A 16,297-nucleotide genomic window follows, 5' to 3' on the forward strand; every position below is an offset into this window, starting at 1 on the left:
AACGTAATGGGAATGTGTGACAATTCCACTCACGCTTGTGCACTTTCTGGCAGACACTTAAATACACAAAGTAATGAATGCTTTACAACACTTCCCTCATGACACATCTCGCACAATCAAATATTACTCATAACAGCTTTGCTTGTGAAGAGAGTGTTTGTGAGGAAGGCTAGCGGAAAGGAGACAAAAGGATTACAAATGCTTGTTTAACCCCTTAATGTTCCGCCGGCTGTTGATTAACAAATACTTGTCTGTACGATGTCAGCAGTCACTGAAATATGTCATGCCACATATCATTGGAAAGCTTAAACTCCTGCCCAAATTGGGAACTGCAGCTCCTGACCCCCGACCACTTCATGCAGCTGAATCCAAGGCAACTTTCCTTGTCTAAATCTAATCTATCTGATGTAATATATCGATGTAAATCTACATTTCTAATCTGGACTGTGAGGCGCATCGGATTATAAGGCACCCCCCCCAAAATAGTATTTTTTCATAAATTTTTAAGGCGCACCAGACTATAAGGCGCAACACAAGGAATGTCAGCCAAATAGCCAGATAAACAAACTTGAATAACCCCTAAACGCTAAGTTTTGTTGATGAAAATACGTGTGTCAGACACATCCAGACACGATGTCTTTACAATTTCACCAATCACTGAAATACGTCATGCTACATATCATTGGAAAGGTTAAATTCTTGGGATTCAAGCCACGCATTTAAAAATGTACTATTCACAGAAACATCTTGATCAGTCTGAAACAGGGTACCCAAAAACTATAAAGCAAGCATAGCTCACTAATTACATCCCCTGGCAGCCATCAAAGTACTTGAATGTCTGCAAACACTGACCGTCCAGTAAATCAAACGGTGTAAAATATTTCCCCCAAAACACACCACAATGCTTACAGATTAGAATATAAAAATCCACCTAAAGGCATTTCTGCACCGTTGTATGTTCCTTGTTGTAATCTGTTTGTTTTATTACACAAGTTCCATTTACAAATAACAGACTCGTAAAATCATTCCCAATATGGCTGTTAGCCTCAGTCCTTTTGATTGACACTGCTGTTGGCCATTAGCAGGCTTTTTTTTCAAGGTCCACAGTCCACATTAGCTTATAAGGGCCTTTTTTAGCTTTGAATGTCTTTATCCAGTAGTAACCGAATCAAATGATGATTGACACTTTCCCAACATAAAGGTATGCATCTTTTTGATGTGTATTCAAATCAGAGCCAAAAAGAAATGTGCTTAATTTCAATTTGGGGTCCCTTTTTAGGCACCATTATTATGCGCAAGTGTACAAAATCATTAATTACTCTTTCAAAATGTCTAAAAAATTGGCCAAAGCAAAATATACAGTTGCAGAGTTTTTATAGCTGTAAACCTATCATCTCCAATTGGACAGTTTTGGAAACAGCTCAACCTACCCTACCCTAAAATGTGTAAAATACAATATTTAGTTTTTCAGATTGTGGTCAAATTTGACAGAGTACCAGGTAAGGATTCAAACTATTGTATCTCTAGTTTTCTAGCTAAGATGCCCATGCTACACTCATCTGCACATATTAGATTGTGAGAAAAAACCCCTACTACTTCTGTGTGTTACAACTGAGATTACTCATTGTTAGTACCTCTTGCAGTGATTATTTCGGTTTGGGATCATCTTCAGTCTTACCTTTCCCACAATCCACAATCTTCTGAGTCTTACCGTTCAAAATAGATCAAAAGAGTCCACATTTTCCAAACGGCATTCAATTTACTGTGGGTACGTCTTGGATTGGAATTTTAGGCAAAATTTACAGGACCGTTAAGGGGTTAACAGTTGCAGATATGGACCGTTTTAGCTTGTAATCTTTTAAAAGGACAGTGTGGAATAGTTGACAATTACATATTGCTGTATTGTGTAGTGCAACCAAAAACGAGTGCTTCAAAGCACAAAGATGAACACAAACAACGTAGACGCACAGTGAGCAAACCACACCATTTTCTTCTCATTTTGTTTCACAATATTTTTGTTTTTGAGGGTACCCTTAGCAGTAAGACGGCGGACAATCATGTAAGCTTTCTTCAATGACCCTTCTGTTTTGTAAAATAAATGCTAATTTCAGGACTTACAAGTATTTTGAAAATGCACGTTTATACCAATAAATCTTTTAATTAGTTAGACCAATTATATCCTAGATATTGTTGCAACTGCTCAGTGTTGGGACTAATGCGTTACTAAGAAACACATTCCTGGAATGCAATTACTTTTCTTGGTAACGAGTGAATACAATTTGATTACTCTACTGTTGTTACTATAAGAGGCGTTACTGTATTACTCTGCTACTTATTAAATATAGATTGCTAAATACTACTGCATCATTTACAATGTCGCATACAACCCTTGGCCCGCCAGAATAAATCTCAAGCATGGAGTACGAGGTAGCTGAATTTCTCCTCATAGAGATATTCTGCATACACTATACGTGTCTAAGCCAGATTTACAACATCAAATTAAAATACTAAAATCAGGGCACAGCCTATATGCACATATTTGATGTGTGTCACCAGTAGGGAATGATAAGCAGCGTGTTCAGAGGAGGTCGTGGCTTATACAGCAGCAAAAACAATTGTGTGCTACATTTTGGTATATTTATTTATAAAAGTAATTTTGCAACAAACCATGCATGGAGAAAAAAAAGAAAATGTCTTGGACCGTACCCAGAAATGTAGTAGTAGCTATTCAAGTTGCTTGAAGCCTAGAGACAAAAAGGATATGGAATGTCTCAACTGAGTATTCTTTTATAAGCTCTCAAGAAATATGAAGGTTTCACTGCCCACACAACTTGGTGTGCACATTTTCATCTATTTATTTTATTATGTGGCTTTTGAAAATCAGTTTTATGGGGTTTTACAGTAATTTGTAACTGGATAGTTACTTTCAGAATAAGACGCTAATTTTTGATTTCAGTAATCGAGGGGGACACTGAATTACTTTTTTCAATGACATGCTCAACACTGGAAATGCTGCAACTGCTCCTACATTAATTTCAGCTATGATTTGTCCTTTTAAGTCCGAGCAAAAATCTGCTGCATATTCCAAAAACTTTCTTTAACAGTTGTTTATGAGTCGCTGATGCTATTTTTCAACTTTCATTTGACTAATTAAACATAAAATATCATGCCCAAAAATTTACATAACCAATTTTGACAAAAAAATGGCGTTCCATCATTTAAAATAAATTCTGTTACTTGGATGTTGCCCTCTCTTGGGATTTGCATTTTTTTCCTGATACCAAACAAGCTTTGAAACACAACCCCCGATCCCAAAGGTTTACCTTAGATAGACTGTTGGGAAAATAAAAGACACATTTTCTTTTCTTTTTTTAAACACAATATTAAAATCAGGCACACATCTTGGGGGAAAACACAATCACACAATCCCATGAAAATCACATTTGAAGAAATTGGAAACCTTAACTACTTTAATCGGTAATGCACAGTATTTCCTTGACTATCACGGTTCAGTTTTTAATTATTGCAAAAATATGCGCAATTTACAAAATTTCTGCATCACCCAAAGAGTGCCAGTACACTTAAACCAATCGGAGACCTTTGGTTTCCTTGACGCTGACTGGTAGACCATACAGGGATCGCTGCCTTCTGGTGGCTATTTAACCACAAGGACCTAGAAAATTAAGGGATTGTAAATTGCAGTAATAAACAGCCGTACTTGCCAGACATTAACCCATCTAGAGGGATAAGAACATAGCAGTAAAAATCAACCATCTTCCTTTACGCTTGCAAGACATGGACTCTCACAGCAAAACTGGACAAGAAAATCCAAGTGTTGGAGATGCGATGCTTCAGAAAACTTGTAGGAATCAGCTACTTAGTCCATGTGACAAACAAAATGGTGCAAAGAACTGTTGTCAACTGTGCGCACACAGAAACTTTATTAGTATGGCCACGTCACAAGATCATCAGGACTGACCAAGATAATTCTCCAGGACACAGTCCAAGGGGGCAGGAGGAGAGGAAGACCGAAAAAGAACTGGGCCGACAACCCAACACAACCCAAGAACAAGCCAAGGACCGTCAACAGTAGAGAAGGCTATTCAGAGTTGTGTCCTCATTGGTACCCTGATGACCCATTGCGGTTAAGGGATCCATGAACCAGGAACCGTGAAATTGCAGGCAATTAAATACAATATTAAGGAGAAATATGTTGCTGGGATGTCAGTCAGTGAATAAAATGTTATGTACTACTAATGGCATTGATGATATATATATATATATATATATATATATATATATATATATATATATATATATATATATATATATATATATATATATATATATATATATATATATATTATATATTATATATATGTATATTATATGTATGTATAGTCGGTATTAAAGACAATTCAAGATTTGGGTAAATATTTTACTAACGGTCAGAGAAATTCTCGTGTCAAACATCCTACATAACTGCAAAGGGAGTCAGGGCTGCCCTGCGGAATGACTGAATTGTAGTCACTGCTATGTTCAATTCCCACCAAACACTGGCTTTGCACGAATATGAAACTCCCCCAAAATGTGTGAATTTGGTTAAAATACCCCATATTGGTTGTTTTCTACAATACAGCCTGTAAAGTTATTACATCGATTAGAATCTGTACATTTTTTTTTAATTCTTGTGTTTTTGGGGTGCAGTGTATAGTTTCTCTCTAAAATTGGTGGGCCATCAGGGCCTGCAAGGTATTCTTTGCTGGGCTAAAAAATGTCTGAATCATGTGACAATATTTTGTCCATTAATATTAATTAAATCATTGTCATCAGCTTCCTTTGATTGCTTCTCTCCTGGTTGCGCTGCTTCCAGATCTGTGCTTTCATATTCAAGCTTAATGAAACAAGTACATCTTTTCCTTAAGATTTTGAAAAACATTTTCATTCCAATTCAACATGAATACCACATAAAATATGTAACTCGTAAACGCTGTTTAGAGAGAGTTTAATGACAGCTATCTCGCCTACGTAAAAAAGTCCTCTTGGCAAACGAAAGCTTAAAAATGAAAAGTAAAGTGAACAAGCTGCACGGCTAGCTCAGCCAAAGGTTAGCAAGCTTTTGACACAATCATTTTTCCTAGCCAATAATGCTCGCTGAACTATAAAATGGATTTACTTCACCCGAGGTTGTGTGTGGTAGCAACACGGTGAGAAATCGTTATGATGAAAACGTGGCTAAACAACAATGTGCTAGACATGGCCTTCCAGATTGATAGACTCTACCATTGATTCGAGCGTACCGTGACACCAGTTTGTGGGAAAAAAATGTGGGCTTGGGCTCTATTTACTGTATATGAACAAATATTTATACTAAATTTACAGAGAAACATTGCTCTGGCCAAGTAAAAGAGAAGACTTACATTTGTAGGAATTTCAATGTTTCAAATAAAAAATAGGTAACAGTGTAAAAATCAAAATTAAAGGTGTGATAATAAAACTTATTTCAGAATTTTTTCTCATTAATAACTTAAAGTTTTCCTATTTTCACTTGTGATTTGCTGCAAATGATCCAGTAAAGAAAAATGAAAAGAGATCAAAAACACTGCAAACTTAACAAGACATAGCAGGTTCTCTAAATCTTTGGCCAAAACAAGGAGAAAACTAATCAGAGAAGCAACCAAGAGACCCATGATCACATTGGATGACCTTCATTTATACACAGCTGCGGTTGTAAAATCCGTGCATGAATAAACTATAAGTCATACTCTGCATAAATCAGCCCTTTATGGAAAAGTGGTAAGAAGAAAGCCCTTTCTGAAACAATATCACAAAAAAGCTAATTGTCATTTGCAAGAAACAACATGACAGACACAAATAACATCTGAAACAACGTGTTCTGGTCAGATGAGACCAAAATTGAACTTATTGGGCTGAATTCAAAGGGTGACTTTTGGCGTAAAGGTAACACTGCACATCACCCTGAAAACACCATTCCCACTTTCAAACATGGTGGTGGCAGCATCATGCTCTGGGTTTGCTTTTCTTCAGCAGTGACTAGGATCGCAAGATGGAGAGAGACAAACACAGGGTGATTCTGGCAGAAAATCTGTTGGAATCTGCAAAAGACCTGAGCGTGCGGCGCAGCTTCACCTTCCAACAGGACAACGGCCCTAAACATAAAGCAAAATCTACAATGGAGTGATTCAAAATGAAGAATATAAATGTGTGGAAAGATCTGCACAAACCATCACCATTAATGTAATTTTTAACCACAAAAAATGTATGGACACTCAACTAAGTTTCACATGATACACATTGCAAAGATTAGAGAGTTTAACCTGAACAGCAAGGTATGTATCTCATTCTGAGCGTGTCTGTGAATACGTGTGTTTGTGTAGTTCATTTCTCAGTGTTATTCCTCATTTAAAAAAACATCTGTCAAATGACAAAGAATGATGGGGAAAATAAAAAAATGCAATTATGTGACAGCTTTGTAAGGTTCTAATCAGGTATTTATAATGGCAATAATCTGGTTTTTACAGCAGTTGCGCTGAATTGGATGTGACAAGGCCTTGTAATTTAAATGATGAACAACAGGTCGACGATAACAAGAGAAGCTGCACACACATCTACACACTATTCGACTAAGGAAACTGAGTTTTCATGTCTCAACATGTGTGTGTGTGTGCATTTTGTCAAGCGTAATCTTTGTTGTCAAGCGGACTTCATGTTTTTTAGCATCACAGTTGAAATTGACATGTCCTCTGCATGAATGTTAGATGGAAGGGGAGACCAAAGCTGTTGACTAGCAAAGAATAAAAGATGATAAACAGAACTGAGAACAATTGCAAGTGAGAAAGCAGAGGCAACTTCAGATCATTAGCCTGAATATGAATATAAGGTATACCTGTAGACTGACAATCAAGGCCATTCATTCATTCATTCATTCATTCATTCATTCATTCATTCATTCATTCATTCATTCATTCATTCATTCATTCATTCATTCATTCATTCATTCATGAAGTGCTGCTGTGGCAGGTGAGAACATAGCACATCATAGGAGAAATCGTCCTTAAAGGGACATTTTGTATTCTTTAGCACCAGTGCTGTGGCTAAAGGAACAAATTCATGGAACGCAATTACTTTTCTAAGTAACGGATAATTGTAATGGTAATGGTAAATGGACTGCATTTATATAGCGCTTTACTAGTCACTGAGCACCTCCAAAGCACTTTACAATACACTTAACCCATTCACACACACACTAACACACCAATAGTGGAGTCAGCTGTGCAAGGCGCTGAATATTGGGTGCATTTAGGATTCAGTGGTTTACTCAAGGACACTCGGATTAGCCGGGGATCGAACCCGTGACCTCTTTTGCCCCAAGACGACAGCTCTATCTCCTGAGGTACTTTTCCCACCAAAAGGCGTACCGGGTGATGATACGCACCCCCAGAAAATAGTCTTTTGTGATATTTTTCATATTTAATGAGGGGCAGGGAATTAAAACTAAAATAAGAACTAAGGTTGCATAAAAATACAAAAGAAGATAATAATACTTTCATAGAACAGAAATTAAAATTTGGAGATCAGGTTTCACCACTAAACTTAATTTTAGCACAAAACAATTTACAAGTTAACCACAAGAGGGGACTCGAAGATCACTTCTCATGTTTCTCAAAGGCAGAACAGTTATGGTATGCAGTACCCATCCATCCATCCATTATCTGAACCGCTTATCCTCAGTAGAGTTGCGGGGGTGCTGGAGCCCATCCCAGCCGTCTTCGGCAGTGGGCAGGGGACACCCTGAATTGGTTGCCTGCCAGCCGCAGGACACACAGGGACAGACAATTCGCTCGCTCATTCACACCTAGGGACAATTTGGACCGGCCAATCAACCTGAAATGTTTTTGGAATGTGAGAGGAAACCCATGCAAGCACGGGGAGAACATGCAAACTTCGCTGGATTTGAACCCATGACCTCAGAACTGTGCCGCACACGCGCTAATCACTGCGCCACCGTGCTGCCCTGGTATGCAGTACCATTTTGCAATAATTCAAACTAGAAGATGTAATTTTGTACAAAAGGTTACCGTAAACAAAAATCTTCCATCAAGTAATGACAATATGTTTTATACTGACAGACAGTTATGGTCCAAAGTACAAACATTAGCAACTAGCGTTGCTTTAGCAGCTGTCATCTCCAACTGTCTCACTAGTTTTAGGACTCATTTACTGCGACTAGCACAACCTTAGCAAAACTAGCATTAGCAACTTCTTTTACTCCACAATGTTCACGTTATGATGATTTGCATATAAAATAAATTTGTCTTTTTGTGCCTGTTTAATATTCAAGATTATTGATAGAGCCATAAATGCACAATAAGTGGCATATTGTCATCAATCCATCAGTGATTTGTCGCTCCATCCATTTGATTCTGACACCCTGCAATACGCAATACAGCAACATCTGGTGGTCATAAATGACCAGTGTTGGGCACAATACTACTAAGAAAAAGAATAATTAGTTATAGTTACTCACTATTTTTTCCGAAAACTAACTGCGTTAGTAACCGAATTACTCTGTAGTAAAAGGAACTACTTGGCAGGGAAAGTCACTATTTCTGTTACTTTAAAAATAAGTTGTTTTACGTCAAAAAAAATTAAATTTTCTGAGCAAATATGAAACAACGTGGTGACGTCTCCGACCAGAGTTTACTCGTAGAGATGGGAATTCTGACTATTTTTACAGAACCAAATTTTTCATCTAGGCTCACCAAAAAGAGCCGGCTCTTTTGACCCTAAAGGCTATTCGAGCTTTTTTTCCTGCTTTAATCCCCACATTACCAATTATTATGTAACATTATGCATAGAATGACTTAAAAAGTGGGAAAAATAACAAAAAAAGACAAATGTAAAAAAAAAGAAACAAAAGAAAATGTCAGAACCTGAACAGACGGTGGACCCAGATGCGTAACGTTTTCACACAAGCCTTATTTCACGGGAACGGGGCATTCATGCGCGGGAACACAAACGCCAGCGATTCGGCGATCGCTGGGCAGAAAAAGTGAGACAGAGGAGTAAGGCACGGGAAAACAGGAAACCAGGGGCAGACTAGATCGAAACCAGACGGACAGACGGAATCGATACCAGATACAGGATAGACCAGCAGATACCGGACAGTACTGGACAGACGGGATCGATACCTGATACTGGATACAACAGCAAGATATCGGACAGAACAGATGGGATCGATACCAGCTACACGAGCAAGATACCGGACAGGACAGGACAGACAGGATTGATACCGGATACTGGAGATTGGAGCAAGATACTTGACAGGAAGAGACAGACGAGATCGATACCGGACACTGGAGACTGGAGCAAGATACCGGACAGGACGAGACAGGCGGGATCGATACAGGATACTGGATACATGAGCAGGATACCGAACAGAGTCAAGATACAAGTCTGGCAAGTGCAGAGGTTTGTTGACGGACTGACAAGGAGTGAATAAGAGCACTGAGTTTAAATAGGAAGGAAGCCAATCAGGCAACGAGCAGCAGCTGGCGCCAAACGAGTGGGCCCAAGTGAGTGCAATGGGCAACCGTGACAGAAAAAGGACAATAACGAAAATAAAAAGAGAGATGATAGAAGAAAAAATAACAAACTTTACATTTCTATACAAACAAATTAACACTGAAAACACAGGAAATATAATTAAGATGTTTAAACATAAAAAAAAAGATAAAATATAAAACAATTTTAACGTTATTTATTCTCAACAGATTTAAAGTCAACAGCACAGAATTCCGGGCAGCACGGTGACGCAGTGGTTAGCGCGTGCGCGGCACAGTTCTGAGGTCATGAGATCGAACCTCCTGTGTGGAGTTTGCATGTTTTCCCCGTGCTTGCGTGGGTTTCCTCCGGGCACTCCGGTTTCCTCCCACATTCTAAAAACAGGCATGTCAGGTTAATTGGCAGGTCCAAATTGTCCCTAGGTGTGAATGAGCAAGTGGACATTTGTATGCCTCCGTGTGCCCTGCGACTGGCTGGCAACCAGTTCATGGTTTCCCCGGCCCACTGCCCGAAGACAGCTGGGATGGGCTTCAGCACCCCCGCGACCCTATTGAGGATAAGCGGTGCAGATAATGGATGGATGGAACACAGAATCCCCCCAAATTGCACATTGACCAATCACAAGAGAAAAAAGGCATCTCTGAGGCCCGCTGTTGATTAGTGAGGAGCCGGATCCCTACGTTCACTCCCAAGAGCCATCTCATAGAGACATTTCTTTTTACAACGACACGACTCGGTTGTTGTGAAATAAAGGGCTCAATCGCCTTTTCTTTTAGTATATGCTATCTTCATAATCGCTACCTAACTAAATAGTAGACGTCAATTTAACTGGTGACATGATCCAAAAAGACGCGATGTAAACAACTCGGGGAGAGCGGAAAACCGCCTAGCTGAAAACGGCGTTAGGTTTGGGGCGCCACGGCGCCGTTGGCGTTCTGCAGCCAAAGTAACGCGCCACTTTTTGTCATGATTACTGATGTTACTCAGCTGTGCCCACTCATTTGGCGCCAACTGCCACGGGTTCTGATTGGCTCCCTGTCAGTATTTGACCCTACTCGTGTCAGTCCCCTGTTGTCTGTCCGTCTGCGAACCTCAGTGAATACTAGGCAAGCCTTTTTCGACCCTGACTCCCACCTGTCACGGTTTTGCTCCCGCCCGGCTATGACCCGTTTTGATCCTGACCACGCCTGCTCTCCTGTCCCAGCTATCGACCTGTTTTCCCGTCCTTGACACCGCCATCGTTCGCTACGGACATCCACTTCCGTGGTCGGATCACAATCCGAGTACGAGAGCGACTTGCTTCCCGCGCCTAGAAAACACCGGATCGTGCAGCCCTTCCTCCTTCCTTTAATAAAACTTGTGAGAAACGTAACGCAATGGGGTCCTGTTTCCGTTCTGGTCCTGACACTTTTGAGCGTCAGTAACCGTAAAGGCCTTGTAACGGCGGAAAAAACAATTAGTCAGATTACCCCGTTACTGAAAAAATATTTATGTATATTTATATCTATAACGGGGTTATTTCCAACACTGTATATGTGTCACTTAAAGTGAAAAAGTTTGTAAAGCCAGAAGGACTTTCAGGAAGTTTTTTTAGTGTTTGTTTTAATGCAGCTTTTATTGTTGGGGAAATGTGTTTTGTCTACAGGCACGAAATGTCTTCATATTCATCTGTTCAAGTCTGGCTCACTTTCTTATGAATATTCAAACAAATCTGAATGCTCAACATTGTGTCATCATTTGAGCATGCCCACGGGAAGAAGTGCCGGAATACTTGTTGAAAATCATTTATATACTCTTTTCAGGACAAAAACAACCCTTATTTGTTTCTGCTATATAAAATATGGGGGAGTGATAATTAGATTGTTTATTTTGTTTTTACTATTTGACATCTGCAAATAAGTTTGCTCAGGATCAATTTTTAGTACTTTTCCGGACATTTTCTTATACTTTACAGTACCTCGTATGCCTTTAAAATACACTTCAGTACTTTTTCATACGTTTTAGTACTTCTCTGAACTTTTTAATACTTCTTCTCTTTTCTTTTCTTTTAGTACCTTGTTGTGATTTTCAATGATTTTTGGTAATTATTTTACTATACTTTTACTTTGCCCTGTGCTTGGAGTCCCCTGCCCGCTGCACGAAGATAGCTGGGATGGGCTCCAGCACCCCCGCGACCCTACTGAGGATAAGGGGTGCCGATAAGGGATTTTACTTTACCATACTTTTGAATACTTTTTCACATTTGTTTTACTGGGTGTAGTTTACCATGTGCCACCTAATTTACAAGATCTGGATCCTCCAATTTGTTACTGCACAAAACTGATGTTCATTCGGACATGCTGTTGCTTTTCAGTGCTCTTCTATACTTTTGAGTACATGTTCATAGAGTATAGTACTTATCATATGTTTCAGTTTTTCGTACGTTTTCAGTACATTCTTCATTTTTTCTACATTTAAGTTATTTTTAGTAGTTTCAGTGCTTTTTATGTATTTGCGCACTTTTCATACTGTTTAGTACGTTTCCAAGCATTCCAGTTTTTTTCTTTATGATTTACAGCACTTTTCAAGCGGTTTAATACTTTTCAGTACATTTTTCAACCAATTTTGCATTTTATCTTAATACTTACCAGTTCATACTTTACTGCATGTTTTATAGTTTGTCCATACTTTTCAGTAATTCTCTGTAGATTTAAATATTTTTTCAGTTGTTTTACATCTCCCAGTCCTTTAGTATTTTATTTTTTATTTTATCATACTTTTCAATACTTTGTCATATATTTTTACTGCATTTCTTTTTCTATGTCGCCACTGATCAAAATGACATGACATTCCTTGGTTAGAATGTTTGGAGCTCTCCAAGTGAATTTCCCTTCGGGGATGAACAAAGTATCTATCTATCTATCTATCTATCTATCTATCTATCTATCAATTAGTTATTGCATAAAATTGATCTTAATTACATGATGCTGCTTCACAGTGCTCCTTGGAGACTGTCGGCGTGTTTTTTATACTTTTCAGTCCTTTTTTCATAATTGCTCAGTATTTGTCACTTTTTTACATTTCATTTTTTGGGCATTTTCCAGTACTCTTTCTATACATGCATATACTTCAGTACTTCTTAATTCTACCTGGTATGTTTTTGTACATTCAAGTTTGTTGACACACTTTAAATGTTTTTCAATATATTTTGATACTTTTAAAACTTTTCCATACTTTGCAATATATTTGTCACTTTTTAGATTTTAATTTTGAATACTTTTCAATATTTGTTTTTATTATTTCAGCACTTTCGACACGTTTTCCATACATTTAAGTATGTTTTTTTTTTTTTTTTTTATCTTTCAGTATACCTTTTTTCAGTACATTTACATACTACTTGGGACTTTTGAGACTTTTCAGTATTAGTTCACATTTTTCAATACACTTTTTTTTCATAATTGAAGCACATTTTTACAATTTTGCCGTACATTTTAGTACTTTTTTCAAAATGTTCAATCCAATATATTTTTACATACTACTTATTACTTTTTACACTCTTCAGTAATTATGAATACTTTTCACTACATATATAACATTTTTACTTTTAGATTTTAAATACTTCCCAATACTTTTTCATACTTTTCACTTCCTTCATGCTTTTTGTACTGTTTTAGTTTTCCATACTTTTCAATCTTTAGTATATATTTTTAAAGTTAATGTTTGGATCTTTCTATTTTGTTACAGCACAATATTGATTTTCATGCTGACATAATGCTGCTTTTCAGTACTCTGAATAACTTTGGGGACTTTTTCAGACAATTTAGTAGTACTTTTTACATTTTTTGGTACTTTCCTGTACATATTCTATATTTGCATACTTTTCAGTACTCTCGCATACTATTTTTACATTTTAATACATTTTAGCTATTTTCCATAACATTCAGTGCTTTAAAATCTGTTTTAATAATGTTGGAACTATTCTATTCTTCTTAGTACATTTGTCACTTTTGAAAATGTTATGGATTAGTACTTTTTAGTACTTTGCAGCAAGTTGAATACTTTTTTTCATACATTTAACAAGCTTTTTAATACTTTTCAGTACTTCTTCGAACTTTTTTTATACCTTTCACTGTTTTTTACTCTTTCCATTGTTTTCAATACTTTTTAAAATACTTTTTTAAAATTTATTTTTTTACTTTTCCGTTCTCATAAGTAATTTTTTTCGACCTAATGTTTGCTCTCCAATTTGTTACTACACACAATTGATGTTAATATTGATCCGATTCAGGTAGTTTTTGCTTGGAAATGTCATCATTGAATAACTAAACCCTTGCCTGTTAAGTTAGTTCCAAACACATTGTAGGCAGTAAAATAATATATTTTTTATTAAAAAAATATATATGTGGTATTCAAAATGAAGGTTGCTATTTCTATTACACCTGTTTCGTAACAAAAGCATGTCAAGACCCCACCGCGCCCACCCCACCCCCCCAAAAAAAACATAAAACAGCCATATAACAAAAAACAGATTCTGTTTAATAATGTAAACAAGACAACTAAAATATTTTGAGAATAAAGTCGGTAAGAAGCCCTTTTGGTGTCTTTGCATAGCGACAACGGATGTACAGGTTTTGTTCATGAACAGTGACATTAATTTTTCGTTGCTGCTCATTCTTCTGTATTTTCATGTGTTTATGTCAATTTGTAGTGTTGCCACAGTAGCAGACCGCTTTACCAAACAAAGGACATTTGGTATTGACTTTTTCTGCAGTTTGAAAAAAATCCACAGCACACTGTGCTTCCTGTTTGCCTTTGTCATTTTTAGCTTCTGGTAGGAGTGCTCAGCAGGCAGGATGCCATGTAGGGAAAGCGGCTTAACGTGTGCCTGTCAGTTCTCCCATTCATTGACTTAGAATAGCCAAAGGTGCTGGGTGAGAGAGAAGAGCTGCATTATCAACAACGTCAAGCGACTCTTTTTAAAATAAACTGATGAATGACTAAAGTATCCATCCCATGACAGTAGTATCTATCCAATCCAATACTCAACTTACTCAGTATCAATTACTATCAAACACATTTTGGTTGCCATATCTGAGGGATGAGCACAAAATGTTTGGGTTTGAAAACAATCTACCACTGAGGCAATCACACAAATCGTTATTCTTTCGGGAGATTAACTGATCAACCTGCCAATAAGTGTCTCATCAAGCTTCTCCCGCTTCACCTTTTTCTCCACAGATTCGCTTTCGAAAGGATGACGTTCATGAATATTTGAATAAACTGCATTCTCAAGCTATCAATAATAGAATGCAAATTCTTATAAATATTGTAAAAATACAGCTGGACTCTGCCATTTCAGTGGCTCATTCATCATTTATGGACACCTAGCAAACTGTGAAATTTCCCACTCTTGCTCATCCAGAAGTGAGGAGTGTCCATTTGTCCATGTTTCCTTTTTCACGTCCATATTTCACATTTCAAATTTGTGTGTATATTTGCACATATTCACACGGTGTCATGGAGTAGAAAGCCAGGTCGGTGTTTAAAGTGAGAAAAGCGCTTGACCTTGTAAACAGTCGGCATTCCAATGTACATGCATGCACAATCTGGAACTTCATCGCCTGGGGGCCTCAACACATGTTATTGCCTTGCGTTAAAAAAGGGGTGCTTTTGTGATTTAAAAGTGAGTTTTTACTTATATATTGTTATTGGTTATTTCCTATCTCCTTTAAAATACTGTTCACGTAGCAATGTTTTTTAAAGGACAAGAAAAATTTAGTATTCTGTGTTAAGCTACGTTAAAAAACAAATCTAAATTAATTATTGTGGAATTGATTTTCCTTCACATAACCAGGTATCAATTCATACACTCGTGATTTTTTTTTCTTTTGCAGTAAATCATAGTTTTGAAAATATTATTTTTGAATGTTACTATTTTCTTGAAACTTGTCGTCGTGACGATTTTTTACTTTTTCACTTTGAGAGATTTTTTGTAATTTGTATTAATTAATGTTTATTTTGAACTCATTCCATTCTTTTGTCTTATTACGAATGATTATGTAGTAGTGCAAATTTTCCAGACTGCAAGGCTCTACTTTTTTGCTACATTTTTAAACACTGTAGCTTTAAATACAATGTTTAATTTTTCCACAAGGCATGTAAATACGGAATGACGCAGTGACTTCTGGAAGAATTTGTGACACCCTTTTAGAGGATAAATTCTTCAATGTTTTAGCCAACAAGTAAAGTCAAGTCATGTTTATTTGTATAGTCCTTAATCACAAAGGGATGCACAGACCACAGATTATTGCAAACCACAGACTATTATTACACCATCCCCTGATCCAAAACCCGCATGAGGGCAAGGAAAAACTCAAAAACCTCAACATGAGGAAAATGAAGAAACATTGAGAAGGGACCGCATATGAAGTAATCCCCCTTCCAGGATGACCAGGCCAAAATGGATGTTGCAATAACAGATAATACACAAATATTGTCAACATAAAATATAGGTTATTCGTATGCTATAGAATAGAAGTGTCTTTTAAGTCTAGATTTCCATTTCCAAACAGTTCCATTGAGGTTGCAGATCAAATCTCAGGGGGAAGAGCATTCAACAGCACCGGGGCCCGAATGGAGAACACTCTGCGGCTCTCTTCTTGGCTCTGACGTTATTCATTTAATACATTATGAGCAAAACAAGAGGTTTGACATCATTTTATTTAATATTCAC

General features: G+C 37.3%; 1 protein-coding gene across 8 annotated transcripts in view; it reads right to left on the minus strand.

Annotated features, from left to right (window-relative positions):
* gria4a (glutamate receptor, ionotropic, AMPA 4a) overlaps positions 1-16,297 on the minus strand; it is a 235,788-nt gene that overhangs the window by 70,424 nt on the left and 149,067 nt on the right. The gene's annotated exons all lie outside the window — the stretch shown is intronic.

This window comes from Urocampus carinirostris, chromosome 10 (genome assembly GCF_059441175.1).
Source record: "Urocampus carinirostris isolate Australia breed hairy pipefish chromosome 10, RoL_Ucar_1.0, whole genome shotgun sequence".
NCBI lineage: Eukaryota > Metazoa > Chordata > Actinopteri > Syngnathiformes > Syngnathidae > Urocampus > Urocampus carinirostris.